This window comes from Bufo gargarizans, chromosome 6 (assembly GCF_014858855.1).
Source record: "Bufo gargarizans isolate SCDJY-AF-19 chromosome 6, ASM1485885v1, whole genome shotgun sequence".
In the NCBI taxonomy this organism is placed as follows: Eukaryota; Metazoa; Chordata; class Amphibia; order Anura; family Bufonidae; genus Bufo; species Bufo gargarizans.
Genome location: NC_058085.1, coordinates 376,520,188 through 376,529,271, shown reverse-complemented (window position 1 = coordinate 376,529,271; position 9,084 = coordinate 376,520,188).

Sequence of the window (9,084 nt, the reverse complement as noted above, 5' to 3'; positions counted from 1 at the left end):
AGCTGACAGTCTGACGTGCATGCTGGGAGTTGTAGTGTCCCATCAGCTTGAGTGCTGGAGGTCGCAGACCCTGCTCTAGCTGCTCTGCCCAGGAGCTGACAGTCTGACGTGCATGCTGGGAGTTGTAGTGTCCCATCAGCTTGAGTGCTGGAGGTCGCAGACCCTGCTCTAGCTGCTCTGCCCAGGAGCTGACAGTCTGACGTGCATGCTGGGAGTTATAGTGTCCCATCAGCTGGAGGTCGCAGACACTGCTCTAGCTGCTCTCCCCAGGAGCTGACAGTCTGACGTGCCTGCTGGGAGTTGTAGTGTCCCATCAGCTGGAGTGCTGGAGGTCGCAGACTCTGCTCTAGCTGCTCTCCCCAGGAGCTGACAGTCTGACGTGCATGCTGGGAGTTGTAGTGTCACATCAGCTGGAGTGCTGGAGGTCGCAGACCCTGCTCTAGCTGCTCTGCCCAGGAGCTGACAGTCTGACGTGCATGCTGGGAGTTGTAGTGTCCCATCAGCTGGAGTGCTGGAGGTCACAGACTCTGCTCTAGCTGCTCTCCCCAGGAGCTGACAGTCTGACATGCATGCTGGGAGTTGTAGTGTTACATCAGCTGGAGGTCGCAGACCCTGCTCTAGCTGCTCTCCCCAGGAGCTGGCAGTCTGACGTGCATGCTGGGAGTTGTAGTGTCACATCAGCTGGAGTGCTGGAGGTCGTAGCCCCTGCTCTAGCTGCTCTGCCCAGGTGCTGACAGTCTGACGTGCCTTCTGGGAGTTGTAGTGTCCCATCAGCTGGAGTGCTGGAGGTCGTAGCCCCTGCTCTAGCTGCTCTCCCCAGGAGCTGACAGTCTGACGTGCCTGCTGGGAGTTGTAGTGTCCCATCAGTTGGAGTGCTGGAGGTAACAGACCCTGCTCTAGCTGCTCTCCCCAGGAGCTGACAGTCTGACATGCATGCTGGGAGTTGTAGTGTCCCATCAGCTGGAGGTCGCAGACCCTGCTCTAGCTGCTCTCCCCAGGAGCTGACAGTCTGACGTGCCTGCTGGGAGTTGTAGTGTCCCATCAGTTGGAGTGCTGGAGGTAACAGACCCTGCTCTAGCTGCTCTCCCCAGGAGCTGACAGTCTGACATGCATGCTGGGAGTTGTAGTGTTACATCAGCTGGAGGTCGCAGACCCTGCTCTAGCTGCTCTCCCCAGGAGCTGGCAGTCTGACGTGCATGCTGGGAGTTGTAGTGTCACATCAGTTGGAGTGCTGGAGGTAACAGACCCTGCTCTAGCTGCTCTCCCCAGGAGCTGACAGTCTGACGTGCCTGCTGGGAGTTATAGTGTCCCATCAGCTGGAGGTCGCAGACCCTGCTCTAGCTGCTCTCCCCAGGAGCTGACAGTCTGACGTGCATGCTGGGAGTTGTAGTGTCACATCAGTTACTGAGCGGGCACTGCGGCTGTGGAGATGTGGGCGTGGCCAGTAGCCGCCATGTTTCCCGCTCTCCCCCGAGGCTGTAAAGCTGTCGAGTTGTCGCTCGCACCCTCGGGCCGCGGCCGCTGATGTCATCGCTGCTGCTGGAGGCCGCCGACGTTTTTACAAGGCTTGATGGCTTTTTATTAAATACATTGTGTGTGACGGCGGCTGACAGCAGAATAGAGGGTCATTGATTCCCCGCAGGGAGGGCGGCAGAACTGCAGAGCTGGATGATGGGGGTGCTGAGAAGTCAGAATGATCACTCCAATCATCCACCAGGGAGATATTCAGCTGGAAAACTGTTAGAAGCTCGGCCTGGGATTGGCTGGATGGCGGTGTGTACCGGTCTGTGATTGGCTGGATGGCGGTGTGTACAGGCCTGGGATTGGCTGGATGGCGGTGTGTACAGGCCTGGGATTGGCTGGATGGCGGTGTGTACAGGCCTGGGATTGGCTGGATGGTGGTGTGTACCGGTCTGGGATTGGCTGGATGGCGGTGTGTACAGGCCTGGGATTGGCTGGATGGCGGTGTGTACCGGTCTGTGATTGGCTGGATGGCGGTGTGTACAGGCCTGGGATTGGCCGGATGGTGGTGTGTACCGGTCTGGGATTGGCTGGATGGCGGTGTGTACAGGCCTGGGATTGGCTGGATGGCGGTGTGTACAGGTCTGGGATTGGCTGGATGGCGGTGTATACAGGCCTGGGATTGGCTGGATGGAGGTGTGTACAGGCCTGGGATTGGCTGGATGGTGGTGTGTACCGGTCTGGGATTGGCTGGATGGCAGTGTGTACAGGCCTGGGATTGGCTGGATGGCGGTGTGTACAGGCCTGGGATTGGCTGGATGGTGGTGTGTACCGGTCTGGGATTGGCTGGATGGTGGTGTGTACCGGTCTGGGATTGGCTGGGTGGCGGTGTGTAGAGGCCTGGGATTGGCTGGATGGCGGTGTGTACCGGTCTGTGATTGGCTGGATGGAGGTGTGTACAGGCCTGGGATTGGCTGGATGGTGGTGTGTACCGGTCTGTGATTGGCTGGATGGCGGTGTGTACAGGCCTGGGATTGGCTGGATGGTGGTGTGTACCGGTCTGGGATTGGCTGGATGGCGGTGTGTACAGGCCTGGGATTGGCTGGATGGCGGTGTGTACCGGTCTGTGATTGGCTGGATGGCGGTGTGTACAGGCCTGGGATTGGCTGGATGGTGGTGTGTACCGGTCTGGGATTGGCTGGATGGCGGTGTGTACAGGCCTGGGATTGGCTGGATGGCGGTGTGTACAGGTCTGGGATTGGCTGGATGGCGGTGTATACAGGCCTGGGATTGGCTGGATGGAGGTGTGTACCGGTCTGGGATTGGCTGGATGGCAGTGTGTACAGGCCTGGGATTGGCTGGATGGCGGTGTGTACAGGCCTGGGATTGGCTGGATGGTGGTGTGTACCGGTCTGGGATTGGCTGGATGGTGGTGTGTACCGGTCTGGGATTGGCTGGATGGCGGTGTGTACAGGCCTGGGATTGGCTGGATGGCGGTGTGTACAGGTCTGGGATTGGCTGGATGGCGGTGTATACAGGCCTGGGATTGGCTGGATGGAGGTGTGTACAGGCCTGGGATTGGTTGGATGGAGGTGTGTACAGGCCTGGGATTGGCTGGATGGCGGTGTGTACAGGCCTGGGATTGGCTGGATGGCGGTGTGTACCGGTCTGGGATTGGCTGGATGGCGGTGTGTACTGGTCTGGGATTGGCTGGATGGCGGTGTGTACCGGTCTGGGATTGGCTGGATGGCGGTGTGTACAGGCCTGGGATTGGCTGGATGGCAGTGTGTACCAGTCTTTGATTGGCTGGATGGCGGTGTGTACCGGTCTGGGATTGGCTGGATGGTGGTGTGTACAGGCCTGGGATTGGCTGGATGGCGGTGTGTACAGGCCTGGGATTGGCTGGATGGCAGTGTTTACAGGCCTGGGATTGGCTGGATGGCGGTGTGTACAGGCCTCTATGATTGTATAGGACTAGACAGGTGCATGACGGTTGTATTAGGGTTGTATAGCAGTCATATGCTGGTTTATAGTATTAAGGGTGTATAGCAGTAGTATGCTGAGTATATCTGATCCTGCTTTAGGGGCATATAGTGGTACTATAAGGGGTGTATGATGGTTGTATAAGCAGTATATGGCGGTGGTATAAAGGGTGTATGTCAGTTTCATAAAGGGTGCATAGTGGTTGTATGAAGGATGAGGGGTGTTTAGTGGTAGTATGAGGGGTGTATGGTGGTTGCATGAGGTGGTGTATAGCGGTAGTATGCTGGGTTTATGGTAGTTGTATGAGGGCTTTATGGCGGTTGTATCAGGGGTGTATGGCGGTTGTATGCTGAGTGTTTCTAGATCCTGCGGTTCTGAGTACGGAGAAGCTTCTGCAGACTTTTGCGCCACATTCACCAGCTGCTTTCTACGAGGAGTGTATGGTGGTTGAATCAGGAGGATATGTCGGTTGTATGAGGAGTGTATGGCGGTGGTATGAGGGTGTATGGCGGTTGTATGCTTGGTGCACCTAGATCCTACGGATCTGAGTCTGGAGAAGCCTCTGCAGTCTATTGCGCCCCATGCATCAACTGCTTTCTATTAGGGGCATATGGCAGTTGTATTAGGGTGTATAGCAGTAGTAGGAGGGTTGCATGGGGGTAGTATGCTGGGTTTATGGCTGTTGTATGAGGGGTGTATGGCAGTTATATTAATGGTGTATTGTGATTGTATGAGGGGTGTACGGTGGTTGTATGAGGACTGTGTGGCGGTTGTATGGGGGGTGCATGGCAGTAGTATGCTGAGTGTATCTAGATTCTGCAGACTATTGCGCCGGCTGCCTTTTATGAGGGGTGTATGACAGTTGTATAAAGGGTGTATGGCAGTTGTATGTTGGGTGCATGGCACTGGTATCTTTGGTGTATGGCAGTGGTATGAGGGGTGTATGGCAGTTGTATGTTGGGTGCATGGCACTGGTATCTTTGGTGTATGGCAGTGGTATGAGGGGTGTATGGCAGAGGTATGCTGGGAGTTCTTAGTTCCTGCGGTTCTGAGTCTGAAGAAGCCACTGCAGCCTATTGCACCACATGCATCGACTGCTTTCGATTAGGGTCATATGGCGGTTGTGTTAGGGTGTATAGCAGCAGTAGGAGGGTTGCATGACGGTAGTATGTAGAGTGTATGGCAGTTGTATGGCGGTTGTATGAAGTGTGTATGGGTGTTGTATGGGTGGTGTAAAGCGGTAATATGCTGGGTTTATGCCAGTTGTATGGGGGGTGTATGGCGGTAGTATTCTGAGTTTATGCCAGTCGTATGAGATGTGTATGGTAGTTGTGTGAAAGTGGATGGTGGTGGTATTCTCGGATTATGGTGGTGGTATGAGTGGTGTATAGCGGTAATATGCCAGGTTTATGCCAGTTGTATGGCGGTTGTGTGAGGGTGTATGCCGGTTATATGAAGGGGATATTGTGATTATATGAGAGGTGTATGAAAGGTGTATAGCGAAGGATGGGTATATGGCGGTTGTGTGAGGGTGTATGGCGGTTGTATGAGGGGTGTATTGTGGTAGTATGAAGGATGTATGGCGGTTGTATGAGATGTGTATGGCGGTTGTATCAGGGGTGTATGGCGGTAGTATGAAAACCGACCAAGATGAGTGGGTCATATATATTACAAATAATACTAATAATAGTACTAAGATAGTCCAAAAATAGCATCATTTTATTAGAAAATCACAAGAAGACACATGATTGACACAAGTCACACAATTAATGCAGGTCACAATACATAAACCAAGGGGAGCGGAGCGGTGGTGTAGGGGCGCGGTATTCTATAGCGGTGTGGTGGTTATAACGTTATTTACCTCATTGCCTCAGCCGCCTGTGTACTATCACCCCCATCCTGCTATCTGTGGTACATTTATGTTAGTTTGGAGCCATAGCGCGTGGGTACAACACACCGTCCTACTGATGACCAATCAGGATTATACGCCCCGGCAGTTCACCGCCGCTCCGCTCCCCTTGGTTTATGTGACCTGTATTAATTGTGTGACTTGTGTCAATCATGTGTCCTCCTGGGATGTTCTAATACAATGATGCTATTTTAGGACTATTTTAGTACCACTAGTATTATTTGTAATATATTTGACCCACTCATTTTGGTCGGTTTTCATGTTCTAATCAGGGGTGGGCCCTGAATTTTGTTTGGGCTATATACAGGTTCCCTATGGCGGTAGTATGTTGGGTTTATGACAATTTTATGAGGGGTGTATGGCGATTGTATGAAGAGTGTATGATGGTTGCATTAAGGGTGTATGGCAGTAGTATGCTTGGTTTATGTCAGTTGTGTGAGTGGTATATGGCGGTTGTATGAGTGGTGTATGGCGGTTGTATGAAGAGTGTATGATGGTTGCTGTAACGGCACCGTTTCAGCAGACAAGGGGTTAAGATCCGTTTAGGCGATATGCCCCTTTCCGAGAGACAGGCACAGCTACTGCAGAACACCAACCTCCCGAACTGGATACAAAATAGCACTCCAAACTGGAACCTCGCGAGTAGCAGTCAGCAGGCGAACAGGAAAAGCGTACAGTCAGCTTACACTCCTGGCAATCAGTCTCCAACAGCATACAGGGAATCCCCCCAATAACGAGACAAGGCTCCGTGTTGAGGGTCAAGCAGTGCTCTGAAGTGCTGGCACACCCAGCCTGGTTTTTATTACAGTTTGTTGCAGATACAACATATCCCCACAATGCATCATGGTTTCCTTCTCTCTGTCCCGGAGACGACCGAAGACAATCCAATTATCTCTCAGGACAAAGGGAGATCGCCAATACACATGTGGAGACAACCGAAGGCAATCCAATTATCTCTCAGGACAAAGGGAGATCGCCAATACACATGTGGAGACAACCGAAGGCAATCCAATTATCTCTCAGGACAAAGGGAGATCACCAATACACACGTGGAGACAACAGGACAGACATCACCACCCAAACACACAATGGCACACCCCCACAGCAAACACAGACATGTAACATATCCCCAGATAGCTCAAGTCTGAGTGCATATCATTAGGTGAATGGCACTCAGAATACACGAATACAATAATATTAGCTATCTGGGTGCCCTCACATAACATACAATGTAACCGAACGCATAATAACATAAAATACAATTCTACAGACAGATTTAAGCTGTGCGGCCGGCCTGTCTTCTCCTTTACAGTTACTATGGGCCATAATCCTGAGGCAAGAGGCTTTTAAACAGCCCCCTCCAAAACCCAGTGGCGAGGTTGGTTTCGCCACAGTTGCATTAAGGGTGTATGGCAGTAGTATGCTTGGTTTATGTCAGTTGTATGAGTGGTATATGGCGGTTGTATGAGTGGTGTATGGCGGTAGTATGGTAGTATAAGTGGTGTATGGTGGTAGTATGAGTGGTGTATAGCGGTAGTTTGAGTGGTGTATGGCGGTTGTATGAGTGGCGTATGGCGGTAATATGAGTGGCGTATGGTGGTAATATGAGTGGCGTATGGCGGAAGTATGCCAGGTGTATGGTGGTAATTTGCTGGGTGTATGGCGGTTATATGCTGGGTGTATGGCGGTAGTATGAGAGGTGTATAGTGGTAGTATGAAGGGTGTATGGCGGTTGTATGAGATGTGTATGGCGGTTGTGTGAGGGTATATGGCGGTAGTATGTTGGGTTTATGACAATTTTATGAGGGGTGTATGGCGATTGTATGAAGAGTGTATGATGGTTGCATTAAGGGTGTATGGCGGTAGTATGCTTGGTTTATGTCAGTTGTATGAGTGGTGTATTGCGTTTGTATGAGTGGTGTATGGCAGTTGTATGCTGGGTGTATGGCGGTTGTATGGCGGTAGTATGCTTGGTTTATGTCAGTTGTATGAGTAGTGTATTGCGGTTGTATGAGTGGTGTATGGCGGTTGTATGCTGGGTGTATGGCGGTTGTATGCTGGGTGTATGGCGGTAGTATGAGTGGTGTATGGCAGTTGTATGCTGGGTGTATGGCGGTAGTATACTGGGTTTATATCAGTTGTATGAGTGGTTTGGCGGTAGTATGCTGGGTTTATCAGTTTATGAGTGGTGTATGGCGGTATATGCTTGGTTATGTCAGTGTATGAGTGGTGTCTTGCGGTTGTATGAGTGGTGTATGACAGTTGTATGCTGGGTGTATGGCGGTTGTATGGTGGTAGTATGCTTGGTTTATGTCAGCTGTATGAGTAGTGTATTGCGGTTGTATGAGTGGTGTATGGCAGTTGTATGCTGGGTGTATGGCGGTAGTATACTGGGTTTATATCAGTTGTATGAGTGGTGTATGGCGGTAGTATGCTGGGTTTATGTCAGTTGTATGAGTGGTGTATGGCGGTAGTATGCTGGGTTTATGCTAGTTGTATTAGCGGTGTATGGCGGTAGTTTGAGTGGTGTATGGCGGTTGTATGAGTAGCATATGGCGGCAATATGAGTGGCGTAGGGTGGTAATATGAGTGGTGTATGGCGGAAGTATGCTGGGTGTATGGCGGTAATAAGCTGGGTGTATGGTGGTAATATGCTGGGTGTATGGCGGTTGTATGCTGGGTGTATGGCGGTTGTATGCTGGGTGTATGGCGGTTGCATGCTGGGTGTATGGCGGTAGTATGCTGGGTGTATGGAAGTAGCATGAGTGGTGTATGGCGGTTCTATGCTGGGTGTATGACGGTAGTAGGCTGGGTGTATGGCGGTAGTATGCTGGGTGTATGGCGTATATGCTGGGGTTATGGCGGTTTATGCTGGTGTTATGGCGGTTGTATGCTGGGTGTATGGCGGTTGCATGCTGGTTGTATGGCGGTTGTATGCTGGGTGGTATGGCGGTTGTATGGGTGTATGACGGTAGTATGCGGGGGTATGGCGGTTGTATGCTGGGTGTATGGCGGTTGTATGCTGGGTGTATGGCGGTAGTATGCTGGGTGTATGGCGGTAGTATGCTGGGTGTATGGCGGTAATATGCTTGTTATGGGGGTAGTATGCGGGTGTATGGTGGTAATATGCTTGCTGTATGGCGGTTGTATGCTGGGTGTATGGCGGTAGTATGCTGGGTGTATGGCGGTTGTATGCTGTGTGTATGGCGGTAGTATGCTGGGTGTATGGCGGTAGTATGCTGAGTGTATGGTGGTTGTATGCTGGGTGTATGGCGGTAGTATGCTGAGTGTATGGCGGTTGTATGCTGAGTGTATGGTGGTTGTATGCTGGGTGTATGGTGGTAGTATGCTTGCTGTATGGCGGGTAGTGCTGGGTGTATGCGGTTGTATGCTGGGTGTATGGGGTAGTATGTTGGGTGTATGGCGGTAGTATGTTGGGGTATGGCGGTAGTATGCTGGGTGTTTGCTGTGTGTATGGCGGTAGTATGCTGGGTGTATGGCGGTAGTATGCTGGGTGTATGGCGGTAGTATGCTGGGTGTATGGCGGTTGTATGCTGGGTGTATGGGGTTAGTATGCTGGGTGTATGGCGGTTGTATGCTGGGTGTTTGGCGGTTGTATGCTGGGTGTATGGCGGTAGTATGTTGGGTGTATGGCGGTAGTATGCTGGGTGTTTGCTGTGTGTATGGCGGTTAGTATGGGGTGTATGGCGGGTAGTATGCTGGTGTATGGC